The following is a 15,734-nucleotide window of genomic DNA, read 5'->3' on the forward strand; positions in this document are numbered from 1 at the left end:
GGTTCAATCTCCAGCTTTGGTTGAGTACATGCGGGAGGCAACCAATTGATGTGTCCCTCTCACATTGATGTTTCTCTCTGTCTCATCCTCTTCCTTCTACTCTCTCTAAAAATCAATGGAAAATATCCTCGGGTGAGGATTAACAACAAAAACAACAACAATAAAGAAAAGTAATATATTAATGAATGAACATTGTAAAATAGTTTTAAAAATTGTTTATAATAAAACTGAAAGCACCTCTCCCATTTTCTTCCCCATAGTTAGCATTGGTGATGTTGGAATGTGTTTCCTTTCTGATCCTGTGTGCATGTGACTATGTGTACATATTTGGACACAGAAACTTAGATGCAGATTTTTAAATGTAAATGGAATCATAGAATAAATAGTTTATGATTTTCTTTTTCACTTAACAGTATGTATTACAACTAGCATGAGGAAAGAATAACTGTCCCCATGACATAGGCAAGGAAATGGAGTTTTGGAGAGATTAAACACTTTATCTTACTAGGTCGTAATTTCCGTTACATGATAGCTTTCTTGAAATAGCATAAGCTTTCTGTTTTATACTGAGGTCCAATGCCTTAAACTTTAATTTTCATAGCTCTCTTGTTCCAGAAGTTTGGTGTTTCCCTTCTACTCCTATTCTTTTCTTTTTCTTTCTTTCTTTCTTTCTTTTTTTTTTTTTTTAGCTGTGCTTTTATTGATTTTAGAGAGAGAGGGAGAGAAAGAGAGAAACATGGTGTGAGAGAGAAACATTGATTGACTGCCTCCTGCATGTCCCCTACATGGGATCAATCCGACAATCAAACTGGTGATCTTTTGTGCTTGCGACAATGTTCAACCAACTGAGCCACACCAGCCAGGGCCTTCTACTCCTATTCTTGAAGCTGGATGCTTTTTTCCTATGGTGTTCCTGAGTCTCAGTAGCCTACCTGATACCTGTCATTTCAGTCAAGCCTTAGTTTTACTATGTCTCATCTGGGTAGTGCAACCCCCACCTGAAGGAATTCCAGCACCTTCCATCTGCTGACAGACTTCCTTGATGCTGGCTGCCTGCCTGTGGAGTTTTCCTTGCTCCTGAATTTGCTGGTGATTTTCAAACTTGACAGTTGACTTGAGAAGGCTAAAAGGCTAATTCCAATGTAACCCTGATATTTGGGGGTGGGGGGTAGGGGAGTTAGCAACCTGAATCTGTGCCAGCAAGCCCATTGTACATTCTTGATAACCTATAATTAAGTCACTGCCTCTTTCCCAGAAACTGGTCTTGCATTTGTTACCTAAATACAGAGGCCATAAACTATGAACAGTGCACAGCCATGGGGGTTGGGGGGGATTATTAGTGCTGGTGCCAGGCCAGACCATTAGATATGGTCTCAAGACCCCAAACACCTGGGGCCTTTTTTGCAAAGGCTGTGAAAGGACCAGAAGCATAATTCATATTTGAGGGATAAAGACACCAGAAAGATATAAAAGAGAAACTCCCTGCATGTTACTTTGCTCAGACTTGGGAAGTTAATTCGCTGAGTCCGCTGGCATAATAAACTGTGTAACTCCTTTTCTCTAAAGCATTGCTTGGTTTTTCTCCGGTCTTCTGCAACAGACTTACTATCTGTTGGTTGCCTTTCCAGCCATCTACTGTGCTGTTAGTCAAGCTGGGCTCTCTCCTGGTGCATGCAGCTGAATTTCCTTTCCTCACATGTCTCCTTGTACCTATATCTGCCCTACTTCACAGGGTGGATCCTGTTGCAGGTCCCTTGCAGCATGTTTGATCCCACCCAAATCATGCCTGCTTTATATTAAGGAGAAATGCAACTTGCCATGACTTTAGGCGAGTACAAGATCCATCTTAACAGAATGCGAGGTTACCCTATATTCCATTGAGAGGAAAACAAATCTAATTAAGGCTTTGGCATAAAGTAGAACAGATAGGGTGAACTACTGGTGTACATTATGACTTCTCATTTCTTTACCATTTATGGAATGACTACCTCCTGTAGGCTAATCAGCAACATTTTCTTTGCTCACCCTGATCTTGTTGGTTTCTTTTATAAGAAATAATACCACTTCTTGTTTATAAGAAATAATACCACTTCTTGTTTGAAGACTTTCTAGAGATTGTTTTATTTATTTTTTCATAAACTTTTGAAATGCTCATGAGGCTTTTCCATTTTAGTAATCAAGGGTCTTATGTCCCTCGTTTCCTTATCAGTGCCTCGGGGAGTTTTAGTCACGCAGAATGGAAACATGGGAGTCATCACGTATCCCTCTCCTTTACCCTCTGGTGCTGCTGCCTGTGCCCTGGTCAGGGACCCAGCAATACATCCTTATTGATCTTCCAGGCCCCTTCCTTCACCACTCCCTGTCCCACACTGCAGTATGCTTTCCCTTGTAAGCATTGTTTTTATTACATCACTCCCATTTTCAAAACCTAAAATGCTTCCTATTGTTTACCAGAACTGGCTCAAATAGGTAAGAATTGTCTACTATTTTCTTCCATGTGCCAGAGTTGATCAGAAAAATTCTAATTTAGGGGCTTCATTTTCGGGTCTAGTAATTATTCTTGGGAATGAATCAGAGCCCCTGATTCAAGCTTCAATCTAGTTCTTCCAGAGAGTTGATCTTCAATACCCTCCATAACCTAATCCCATTCTATTACCCAATCTTATTTCCTTCTATTCCCCAGTGAGAACCTTTCCATTGTCTTGTAAATAGGCAGGGCAGCATTCTGCTGCTAAGCCTTTGATCAGGTTCTACCCTACTTTGCAACACTCTGCCCTTTTCTCCTGTTGAATAGAAAGGCTGTAACATGTCATCCTTGGCCTCCACCAGCCCAGCTTGTACCCTATTGCCATAAAGGTTATCTTGCTGGATGGATCAGTTATAATAAAGGCACAATTTTCCTCAAATTATTGCATCTCCCTGCTTGGCTTAATAGGCTGGTAAGGGTTGGGTTTTGGCCCCCACTCACTTCCTCCCTTTGTGAGGAGCCTTTGCGCGCCATACAAATTGCACAATGGTATATGGCAGCTCCATTCAATCCATCATCCCAGGGCCACTTTGTTTGACCCAATGGGGGAGGAGAATTTATTTATTTCCCTCCAGCCTTTTCTTAGCCCAGCTGATAGCCTGCTTCTTGCTTGAGGATACCAGTCATCAAGTGCTCTCTTTCTAAATAGCATGTTCACAAGTTTTATCATAGAATTGAATTCTTGGTTATATTTTGCCTTGGTTTCTGAATGTTTCTTGGGTTGGCTTAATCTTTCCTGATTAGGAGATTGTTGAAGATAATAATAATATGACTTGGAGTTTTTTTTTCTAGTAAATAAACTACTCAACATACAAAACTAAACACATACATTATTTTATAAAATCCAGTTACCCTTAATTGTAAGATATTCTGTGGCTCCATTTACCACAAAAAAAAAAAAAAAAATAAAAGAGAAAAGGAAAGAAAACTCTGAAAATTAAACTATGGCTTAGAATTCCTATTTTAAATTTATTGAAAATAATTTTAGACTTACTTATAAAGATTTTAAACACTTTAAAAAGATTATGCAACACTTTTACACATATATAAAATGAAATATATGTCAAATACACTAGTTAAGATATTCTTAAACATTCTTCACAGACTCAGAGTGTTTTGAATCATTTTTGATTCAGTTATAGATGCCTGTGCTTTCTCTCAGTGTGGTTCTCTGTGCTCTGGAGAGCAATGGTGGTGCATCTGTTCCTTTAAGAGTCCTTCACTGTTTGGGGGAAATTTTCTTTCAATCCACACACAACCGTTTTGCAAGTTTTGATGCTCTTGATCTTACCAGACAATGTCAATGAAACTCAACAGCTAAGTCATAGTAATTCCTCAAAAGTTCTTAAAGAGTTTTTTCAATGAAATACCAAGTGGTTGTAGTTGTCCAGTTATGCCACCAGAATATCAGCCAAGATTATACATGAATAGGTAATCACACATCATTACTGGCACCAGGTTAACATTAGCAATAAGACACCATTGCTTCCAAGATTTATCTCTATTTTAGAGGCATTAAAAGTGGAAAAAATGTGTTTTAGTGATATTAAATATAGGAATAATTGTTTAGTTAACTTATCTCAGTGGATTAAGAGAATATCAAAATTTTAAAATGAGAAATATCATGTTTGAGGCAGCACTGTTAAGTAAAAAAGGCACTGGACAAGTATTATAAGAGTTGTGGTCTAGGTTTTGCCATTAAATCATTTGTAACATTTTTATTTCAGCTATCTGGATTTCAGTGTTATTGTTTGAAGAATAAGGGTATTGACCTGAAGGATCTAAAGGTTAAAGCAACGAGATTGAAGTTTGAAATCATCTGCCCAGATTCCTGTCCAAGAGAAAAATCCCTTAGACTGCTACTCTGGCCTGGAGATTTGAATTTGTCGGATGAAATCTAGCATAAGCCACGTGTGGCAAAGGCTGAACTCATGGGGGATGATAGTATGCAATCCTTATCCTTCTGAGGAGAAATTGTCCATGTGCAAACTCTCCGGGCAGGATGAAGGGGAGGAGAGAGTAATCAAGATGATGAAATGGAGAGTTCATTTGTATGGAGAGAGTGAGACTCTTACAAATCTCATCCCCCCCTCCCCCAAATATTGACAAAGAACCAGAGGCATTCTGTTGGAAGGAAATTAGATTGCAAAATGGTTAATTCTCCCCAAATGGAAATCTGGTAAAGCATTTATGTGTGGTGCCAGAAATATACACAGCAGAGCCAAGTGACTCAGTCAATTTAGAAAAGATCACATTTTAATTAAATGCAATGGGAGAGAGAAAAGTAAAGAAACGTTATCCTGCTTTTCAAAGATACATAGAACCACTACAAATATAATAGATAAGTAACATTATTGGCTTATTTATTCTGCAGTCCAACGATGCAGTACAAACATAAGGGTATTTATTTTTTTATCATCATGACACTTTAGACCCTTTCCTTTGTAGTTAGTCCTCAAAATCAAGCACCATTTTTCAAACTGAGTAAATTACATGCACAAAAGGGTTGCTTTAAAAAAATGAAGTGTGGGTTTCTGGGTGCTCCCCGCGGTCCCACGTGCACTGATGATGGCGGTGGCAGTGGGAAGGTTGCTCCGGGCCACGGTTGCCCGACGTGTGAGTGCCCTTCCTTGGGGCATCTCTGCCCCTGCAACCCTTAGGCCTGCGGCTTCTCGAAGGACACGCTTGACAAATGTATTATGGCCTGCCTCCAGTCAAGCAAAATTTGCCTTTAGCGCCAGTTCCTCAGATCATGCTCCTGCTGTCGCCCAGCACGCACCCTATTTTAAGGTACAGCCATTGTCCACGGAGAGTTCAAAGCATTAAGCCTTGATGAGCTTAAGGGGAAATATTTGGTGCTCGTCTTCTATCCTCTGGATTTCACCTTCGTGTGTCCCACAGAAATCAGTGCTTTCAGTGACAAAGCCAAGGAGTTTCATGCTGTGAACTGTGACGTTGTCGCCGTTTCCGTGGACCCCCACTTCAGCCATCTCGCCCGGATCCACACCCCGAGGAAGAACGGCGGTTTGGGCCACAGGAACACCGCACTGTTATCAGATTGGACTCAGCAGATTGCCCGAGACCACGGTGTGCTGTCAGAAGGTCCTGGTGCTGCACCAAGAGGTCTCTTCATCATTGACCCCAGTGGAGTCATCAAGCACGTGAGTGTCAATGAGCCCCCAGTGGGCCGAAGCGTGGAGGAGACCCTCCGCTGGTGAAAGCATTCCAGTTGGTGGAAGTCCATGGAGAAGTCTGCCCAGCAAATTGGACCCCGGATTCTCCAACGATCAAGCCGCATCCAACTGCTTCCAAAGAATACTTTGAGAAGGTAAGTCAGTAGATCATCTCACGTGCACCTGCAGCTTCTCAACAGAACCACTGTTGGAGCTCATTTTTAGCATTTCCAAGATGATTATGTGTAGAAAGCAAAAATCAATTATGCTTGCATGCGTAAGTAATACTCTAAATGTTTTGTTTTTGTAACATTGGCTAAGGCTTTTTAAACATGGTTAGTTATTAACATGAGTCCTTTACTGGTAACTTCTTGATGGCTAGCTAGTTTATAGACTGCCTAGTTCACCTGTTTCTTTGATCATGTCTTCAATGGGAAACTCTCTTCTGAGCCTTACCTGAGCCTCTGTGTACACCAGTGTAGGACAAGTAGCGAAAGCCTCTGATCAAGAGTCCTGAAATTTTCTTTCTGAATTTCTTTGTATTAAACTGAGTTGTGTTTTTTATTAAGATAACAAAGATTATAGCATTAAGTTTTAGTATTAGCAGTCTAATTTAACTCTTGGAGTGGAGATATATTTGATTGAAACCATGTGAATCATGTATTTAAAAAACACACACAGTGGCAAAGTGACCTAACTGATCATGCATGCTCCTCAACCCTGAGATTGGTAGTTTCAGTAGTTATTTTGCTTATTTTATTTGTTAGCTGACTTAGTGTCTGCATACATTTCTAAATATTGATTGAAGGTGGTTATAGTGGATATTTATTTAATCCAGGAATTGCATTTTGAAATCATTATAATTATATTTTCTGAAACACTCAATGCGAAGCATATAATAAAAAATAAATATATTTTAAAATAAAAAAAATGAAGTATGGGTACTAAGAGAATTTAATGTTTTGTTAACTTTTTCTTTTACATTAATAAAAAAAAAATTGCAATGGTTGAGTGGGACCATGCCCTGGATATGAACACCTTTATACTATCTAGAGTTACATATTGGGAGCATTTTTTTGAATCCACAGATTAGGATTTGTAATTACACATACTCTATTTCATCAAACCTAAGGAAAGAATACATGGTCTGAAGGGATACTACAATAGGATACTGCAATCTTTTTGAAATTTTCAAGTTTTTAAAATAGACTTTTGATGTATCTCTGTAACTTCTAGTCTTCTAGGTGAGAATCTTTAATTGCTGTACTTCATTACATGCAGAATCAGAAATTTTAACAACCTAGTACCTTTAGCAGTTTAACAAGAAAGAGGCAATGGAAAGAAAACGAGTTTCAAATTCAGACAAAACTAGGTTCAGTTCCTGGATCGGTCACTTACAGATAGTGTGACCCCAGGTTCCTAACCCCTCTGAATCTTGATTTATACCCATAGAATAAGCGGTACCTAGTCCAACAAAGACTGTTGTATGTCTTAAACATAATAAACGAGGCACACTGAGCACATAGAGAACCCTGAATAACTGGTAAGCACCTACAATAGCATTTGGAATATTGGCACCCAAGCATCTGAATAGTGGAGGAGAGGAAAATGGAAGTGGACAAATAGGTCTTGATTGTCAAGCATTGTAATATGTAATAGTTACACAAGTTTTTAATCCTAAAAAGAATGCTAATAGGTAGATGTCATACTTTTTCTCTCAATATCATGGGCATAGTTCAATTCCTATGGTGTTATGTGAAAGAGCATGAATTACGTCAAAATATCCACTGAGTAATTTTTAAATCATGGACAACTTGGCAGCACGTGGTTAGACATAAAAGCATGGCCTAGGCTAACTTGCCTGATACACACACTAGTTTATAGAGGCAGATATTACTGTCCCCAAATAGTAGCCATTTACTCCCATCTAGTTAAGCTACCTGCATTCAGAGAGCTTAATTTTCCTTTCTAGGGTTATAAACAGAGGAAGAGAAAGTTAATTTCTAAAATCAGTGCTTAGTCTCAGACTTTGGACAGTATCTGAAATGAATAGTAATAGATTTTTTTATTTTTATTTTTTTACCATTAAGCTGATAAACACCACTACTAACGAATCCTATTTTCAACCTGGGCCTTAGAGGAACTGAACTCTAGTGGTCTGAGAGTGTTGTAGAGCCTGAACTCACTGTTTCTCTCCATTTGCCTATGGCAGCTTCTCTAGTGTCAAGAGAAAACTGCATTTGAAGCAAATCCTTACCCCCTTTGACTCATTTGTGGGTTTCACTTAAGTTTTAAATGTCTCGGCTTTCAGGCTATTGAAGAGTGGAGATGCCATTTATAATATATTTACTAAAAGAGTTCTGAAAAACAAGTCATTAGTCAGCTACTTTGATCTGCTTCTCTTAATCAAAGATTTATTGGGACAGTTTAGAAATAGTCAGATAAATGGTCTCCCTACCTGGGAGATGGGAGGGGGGAGCAATGCTTTGTGGAAGATTTATGCTGAATTGCTCTATGCCATCTTGCATTTGATTAACTTTTATCAACCAGAACAACAACAACCCCCCCCCAAACCTTTCCCAATGCATCAGTTATATGAACTTTATAAATGAGCCATCCTTCTATTGTCAGCATAATTTACCATGATATAACCATTTAAAACATCTCCAAGAATAGGCAATTAACACAGGAGTTATTTTGTGATATTTCTGCAACAATTTTATTTGGAATAAACTGAATGTGCTACTCTGTAATCTGAAACTATAAAGGATTGATATAAAGTTTTTTTTTTAATTGATTTCAAGTTTTAAGTGTTCCTGAGACCAGGTAGAAAATAAGTGGTCCCACCCTACCACCTTCTTGATCAGAGTAAACCAAGTCAAAGGTTGAACAAAACACTTAGCTCATGAGATCTGAAATGTGAGTCCCCTAGGATCCAAAAGACAGTTATACAGGCTTACCCTATTGTTTGTGCCGATTGTATTTCCTCAACCCAAGATTTCAAGTAGAGATGATAGTGGAATTTTAGATCTGGAAGACAAAGTTTAGGTACATTATTCTGAGTGCTCATTCATGACACTCAGAGTCAATTTTCAATTCCACCAAGAAAGACACTAACAAATTAAAAGATTCTTTCTGGCAAATGTGAAAAAATGTCAGGTCTCTTGGGAGTGCAAATAGGTATTGAATCCTGTTGTCCTTTTACTTCATTAATATATCTTCTTAATGAAAAAATGACTAACATAGACATTTCCTTTGTATTAAAAAAGTAAAAAGGACAATTAAGGTAAGGGCTTCTGAAAACATTCAAAGTACAGATGGTTTCCAAAACAGTTTTGACGGTTCCCAGATGATTGATTGGTATTTTCAATGCCCTTGGCATTTCTGTGGCCTCAATTTTTTTCATATATTTATGTGGAAAAAAAAAAGTTGGTGTAATACTTTTTCTCCTCCAGATTCATCGTCTGATTTTTCTCTTCTGTGCTCTGAGCCCCCGAAGGCTGGTTTCTCTGGACCCTTTGCCCTCTGGTTTCTGTTGGGTTTGGCCAGTGGGAAACACTGAGAGAAGATTGAATACCGGGTGTTAATTCTTCTGAAATCTCCTACAGATGTAGTGGGGACTTTCCTCCTGTGGCTATCCTTCTTGCTGTAGAACTCTGTTCTTTTGTCTTAGCCCCATACCCTAAGGGTGCTATGGGATTCCCACAATCGAGTCACCACATCTTATTAGTTTCCTTAACCTTGTCTACACCTCTCTGAATGTTCTCTTTACTAGACTCTCTTTAATAAAACTCTGTTCGTTCTCTAAGCTATTTTAGTTCTATCTGCTTTATAATGAGACCCTTCTATATTTACCTGGCATTTTACTCAGGTAGATGTGGATGTGCAGTCCACTAATATATAAAACAGACATAATTAGAGTGAAAAGAGCAGTTTTGATGAGTGAAAAGTCACACTGGAAATTATTACCAAGATTCTTTCCCAGCCCTGCCAATAACCAGCTGTGGTAACTTGGGAAGGTTTCTTAACTTTTACAAGTCTCACTTATTTGTAAAATAAGGGACTAGTCTAATGTTCAACTTTCTATTATCTAAATGTTAAAGTGATCTTGCAAAATAAATATTTTTTTCTAAACTCACAGAGAGCATGGGTTATCATCCTTTTACAATGTTTAGTTTATCCTGTAGATTATACTCATACATTGTCATTTAGAATTTGCAATACAGAAAAATTAAGCCCATAATTATTTCACCTGCTTTTCTCTTGAAGAATGAACTTTGAGCCTGTTTAACGGAGAAAACTGGAATAAATTACATTTTATTCAGAACTGAAAATATATGTAGAGAAAGAATGGCAAAGATGGAATAACAAGAACCTGATTTACATTCACACCTGCTACAACTAAAACTCCGGAACAAAATATACTCCAGAACAGTTTTAAAGGCTTTGGCCATCAGCAACAACAAGAGAGCGATTCCTGAGTGACAAGAAACAAATGGAGTGAGTGCGATGATTCCTCCACCTAATTTGAATGAGTTTCTGGGTCATAGCATGGGGACAGGTGGGGTGGGGGGATGAAGGCAGAGCCATCAGTCTCCCTAACTTGAAGATATAGAAGAACTGGATACCAGGTATGCCCCAAATAGCTAAAATATGCAGATCAGAATACCATTGGGGCAAAAGAGAGCTACAGAAAGATAACCCTGGAGATCTGGAGATTTGTTTCAGTAGTGGAATAAAATTAACCAAAATTTCATAAAATTTACAATATCCCATAAATACTCTTGAACTTTGTTCTGGGATGCAGTGAAGTTACTTGGAAATAGTTTGATCCTTGCAAGTCTTGCTTTTAAGCTTTTATGCTGTCTTAGGCAAAGCTTTAAAGCAAGATTCTGAAGAATCAAACTGAGTGATTTACTTGGAACTTAATTGCATCTCTGAACAAAGCTCAACGAGATCTATGACAATACAAATATATTGACAATCCAGAAAGGTAAAAATCACAATGTCTTATATCTAATAAAAAAATTTCTAGACATGCAAAGAAGCAGAGAATTACAACCCATAATGAGAAGAAAAATTAATAATAACTGACCCAGAAATGACACAGATGATACAATTAGTAGAAAAAAATTAAAACTTTTATTATAACTACTAAAGGCCTGGTACACAAAATTCGTGCACTTGTGGGGGGGGGGGGGTGATGGTCCCTCAGCCCAGCCTGCATGCTCTCCAACCTGGGACCCCTCGGGGGATGACCAACTGCCAGCAGTCAGACATCCCTCTCACAATCCGGGACTGCTGGCTCCTAACCACTGACCTGCCTGCCTGCCTGCCTGCCTGATTGCTCCTAACCCGCTTCTGCCTGCCAGCCTGATTACCCCCTAACTGCTCCCCTGCCGACCTGATTGATACCTAACTGCTCCCTTGCCGGCCCGATCGCCCCAAACTGCCTTCCCCTTCTGGCCCAATCGCCCCCCAACTGCCCTCCCCTGCAAGCCTGGTTGCCCCCAACTGCCCTCCCCTGCCAGCCATCTTATGACAACATGGAGGCAGCCATCTTGTGATGATATGGGGGCAGCCATATTGTGGCAGCCATCTTGTGATGACATGGGGGCGACCATCTTGTGGTGGCCATCTTGTGATGACATGGGGTGGCCATCTTGTGATGATGTGGGGGCGGCCATATTGTGAGGGCATGAGGGTAAATTTGCATATTACCTCTTTATTATATAGGATATTACATATGTTCAAGAAATTGGGAGAAAAATTGAACATCTTACCTTATAATAGACAAATATGCAAATTGACCACACCTTCGCTACACCCAAGCCACGCCCACCAACCAAGCCACGCCCACCAACCACACCCACCAGGAAACCGTTGCAGGGACGCTGGGTGCGGCCAAGCCCAAGGCCAGGAAAGCCTCGGGCGGAGGCTTTCCCGGCCTTGGGCACCAGCGGGGAGCCTGCACCGATCGCAGGAAACCACTGGGGGTCGGCTCCTTCGATCCTTAGCAGGGATGTTGGGTGCGGCCAAGCCCAAGGCCACCGCCCAGGGCCAAGCCCCGACCCTGAAAGAAGGCAGAAGGCGGTGGCCACAGCCAAGGCCTGGGTCCCCGGTGCCAGGAGAAAACTGGTGCAGGCAGCCAGGTAAATGAAGGTCTATTGCACGAATCTTCATGCAAACGGGCTACTAGTTTTAAATAAAGGAATAAAAGATATAAAAAATTCTCAAACTTTAGATATAAAAATTTCAGATGGATAAAACTGTCTGAGATGATAAATACAGTCAATTCTTATATTTTTTGTAGTTCAATCTCTAAAGTTGCTATGAACACTGGATTAGTGAATACTGAACAATTGCTTCTGGGGGAAACATGGGATTCAGTTCTTGTGAGCCTCTGGCTATACAATTCTTATCATCCCATCAGTACATGAGCCTGTTTTATACATTTTTAAAGACTCCATGTTTAATATACACTGTTCATTCATTAATATTGAACTCAAGGCCAAAAGCACTATACCTCATGCCTGAATGAAGCTCATAGAAGTGTGTTTTCTCTGTAAGGCACATCACAACCTTCTTGTGCTTAGAAACTCTAGACAGCATTGTTGCACTATGTGGGGGCTATTTTGAACAGCAAATTCAATGACAAAAAAGTGTAAAAATGTAAAAAGTTTGGCATCAAATAGATATAAAACAACAACACACTTGCTTACAGTATGAGAGCTGAAAAAGAAGGCAGAGTGTTGCCTCATTCAATCTCAGCTGTGAGATGTATGTGTTGGGAAACTAACATTTTTCTGCAGTTGTGCTAATGCCCAAGAATGACCATGAAAGAGCAGTGAGTATTGATTTTGACGTTTCAAAAAAATTTTAGTGAGTAAGCGAATTTGCCAATATAGAATCCAGAAATGTGAGGATTAACTGTACCCTGATGGTATTAATAGAAGATTAGGTCTTACTCAGGAAAAGATTAGTGAACTTGAAGAAATAGAAACCATCAAAAATAAAGTACTAAGAAAGTAAGATGAACAATTTTAAATAGAATAATATACATGTAATTGGAATTACCAACCATGGAAAGCAGGAAATGTATTTGAGAGAACAATGCTGAAAACTTACATATTTCATAAAAACTAAGTCCACAGGTATATGAAATTATAAAAAAACAAAACCTCATAAAACCATGCCAAAATATCAAGACAAGAAATATGGATAAAAATCACCAAGACATGCCTGGCTGGTGTGGCTCAGTGGTTGAAAGGCAGCTATGCTCACCACTATACCACCAATGCTGACAGTGGCTCAGTGGTTGAGTGTCAACCTATGAACTAGGTGATCATGGTTCAATCCCCTGTCAAGGCACATGCCCGGATTGCCGGCTTGATCTACTAAGGGGGCATGCAAGATACAGCCAATCAATGATGCTTTATTTCCCTTCCTCTCTGAGATCAATAAAAATGTATATTTTAAAAGAAGTCACCAAGACACATCATAATCAAATTACTACAAATCAATGATAAATTCAAAATCTCAAGAGCAGCTAGAGGGGTGGTGGTAGAGATGGTAGGGTTGGATGTACAGAGGAAGATAAGCCAGCACAATAGCATATTTGCTATCAGAAATAATTAAAACCAGAAGGCAGCTAAGCAATAACTTTAAAGTAATGAAATAAAAGAACTATGCACCCAGAATCAATTTCTCTCAGACATAAAGTTAGACAGAAATGCTGAAAGAATTCACAAGTATCAGGCACACATTAATATCAAAGTAGATTTCAAAGAAAATTATATAACAAGTGATGAACTCATTTCATAATGCTTATCATTTGAAATATATGGAGTCAATTCATCAATAATATTTAATACTAGAAGCCCAGTGCACGAAATTCGTGCACGGCGGGGGGTTGTCCCTCAGCCCAGCCTGTACCCTCTCCAATCTGGGACTCCTGGAGGGATGTCCGACTGCCCGTTTAGGCCCGATCCTGGTGGGATCGGGCCTAAACGGGCAGTCGGACATCCCTCTCACAATCCAGGACTGCTGGCTCCCAACTGCTTGCCTGCCTGCCTTCCTGATTGCCCCTAACTGCTTCTGCCTGCCAGCCTGATCACCCCCTAACCACTCCGCTGCCAGCCTGGTTGATGCTTAACTGCTCCCCTGCCAGCCTGTTTGCCCCAACTTCCCTCCTCTGCCAGCCTGGTCACCCCTAACTGCCCTCTCCTGCAGGGTTGATCACCTCCAACTGCCCTCCCTTGCAAGCCTGGTCCCTCTCAACTTCCCTCCCTTGCAGGCCTGGTCCCTCACAACTGCCCTCCCTTGCAGGCCGGGTGCCTCCCAACTGCCCTCCCCTGCTGGCCATCTTGTGGTGGCCATCTTGTGTCCACATGGGAGCAGGATCTTTGACCACATGGGGGCAGCTATATTGTGTGTTGCAGTGATGATCAATCTGTATCTTACTCTTTTATTAGATAGGATAGAGGCCTGGTGCACGGGTGGGGGCCAGCTGGTTTGCCCTGAAGGGTGTCCCAGATAAGGGTGGGGGTTCCCTTGGGGTGTGGGGTGGCCTGAGCGAGGGGCCTGTGGTGGTTTGCAGGCCGGCCACGCCCCCTGGCAACCCAAGGGGAGGCCCTGGTATCTGGAATTTATTTTCCTTTTACAATTGAAACTTTGTAGCCTTAAGCGGGTGGGCCCGGCCAGGGTGTGCGGAAAGCTTTGCTTCCCCTGTTGCCGCCAGCAACCCTGGCCTGCTCTCTCAAGCTCCATTCTGCCGCCATTTGTTTGAATTTGTTTACCTTCTATAATTGAAACTTTGTAGCTTCAGTGGAGGCTTAGGCCTGCAACGGCTATGGAAAGCTTGGCTTGCTCTGTTACCTGGGAAACCTTGCTCTCTGTGGCTATAGCCATCTTGGATTGGGGTTAATTTGCATAATCACCCTGATTGGCTGGTGCGTGTGGCTTGGCTGGTGGGCGTGGCTTATGTAGCGGAGTGATGGTTAATTTGCATATTACCATTTTATTAGAGAGGATGCCTCAGTGTTTATATATGTAACAAAAGAGTTTTAAAATCCATTAAGCAAAATCTCGTAGAATTGCAAATAGAAATAATAGACATATACACAATGATAACCAGAGATTTCTGTATCCCTTTCTCAATAATTTCTACAATAAGAAGACATAAAGATAGTAAGGATATAGGTGACTTCAACAACACTTTCAATCTACTTGACCTAAAATGTTTATAGAACACTCCAAATGGCAGATATACATTTTATTCTAAGAGTATAAGGATTTTTTATCAAGATAGATTATATTTGGGCCATAAACATTTCAATTAAGTTAAAAAGGTTCAAGTTATTTAAAGTCTCTTCTTTGATCACAATGGAATTACTATGAAACTAGTAATAGGAAGACATCTGAAAAAAATCTATTAACTAAATAAAACAATTCTAAATAACCTGGATCAAAGAAAAATCAAAATAGAAATTGAAGCACTTTGAATGGAATGAAAGTAAAACAGAACATATTTATATATTTACAGTGTAGCATTATTTAATGGGAAATTATACAAAAAAATGCCTACGTTAAAAAGTAAAATAAGTAACCTTAGTTTCCATCATAAGAAAATAGGAAAAGAGAAGAGCAAATAGAGCCCAAAGTAAACAGAAGAAAGAAAATAATAAAAGTGAGAATAGAAAGCAATGAAATAGAAAACAGAAAGACAACAGAGACAATCAACGAAACCAAAATTTGGCTCTGAGAAAATTCATAAAATTGATAAACTTCTACCCAGACTAAGGAGACAAAAAACAAAAACAAAACAAAAACAAAACCACAAAAACACATGTGACTAATATAATGAATGAGAGAGATGATATTATGCAGGTTTTACAGATATTTGGTGCATAACAAAGACTCAAACACCTTTGTGTAAATATATTACACATCATAGATGAAATGGACAGATTCCTTGAAAAACATGAAAGATTAAGCTTATTAAAAAATAAATATGTAATACAAATATCCCTATG

General features: G+C 39.7%; 1 pseudogene across 1 annotated transcript; it reads left to right on the top strand.

The window, feature by feature from the left end:
* The first annotated feature begins 5,084 nt into the window (after positions 1-5,084).
* On the top strand, positions 5,085-6,010 carry LOC307109044 (thioredoxin-dependent peroxide reductase, mitochondrial-like; annotated as a pseudogene). The gene has a single exon. The product of its transcript is annotated as a thioredoxin-dependent peroxide reductase, mitochondrial-like (transcript).
* Positions 6,011-15,734: the final 9,724 nt, after the last annotated feature.

Source organism: Cnephaeus nilssonii (genome assembly GCF_951640355.1).
Source record: "Cnephaeus nilssonii genome assembly, chromosome: 1".
Lineage (NCBI taxonomy): Eukaryota > Metazoa > Chordata > Mammalia > Chiroptera > Vespertilionidae > Cnephaeus > Cnephaeus nilssonii.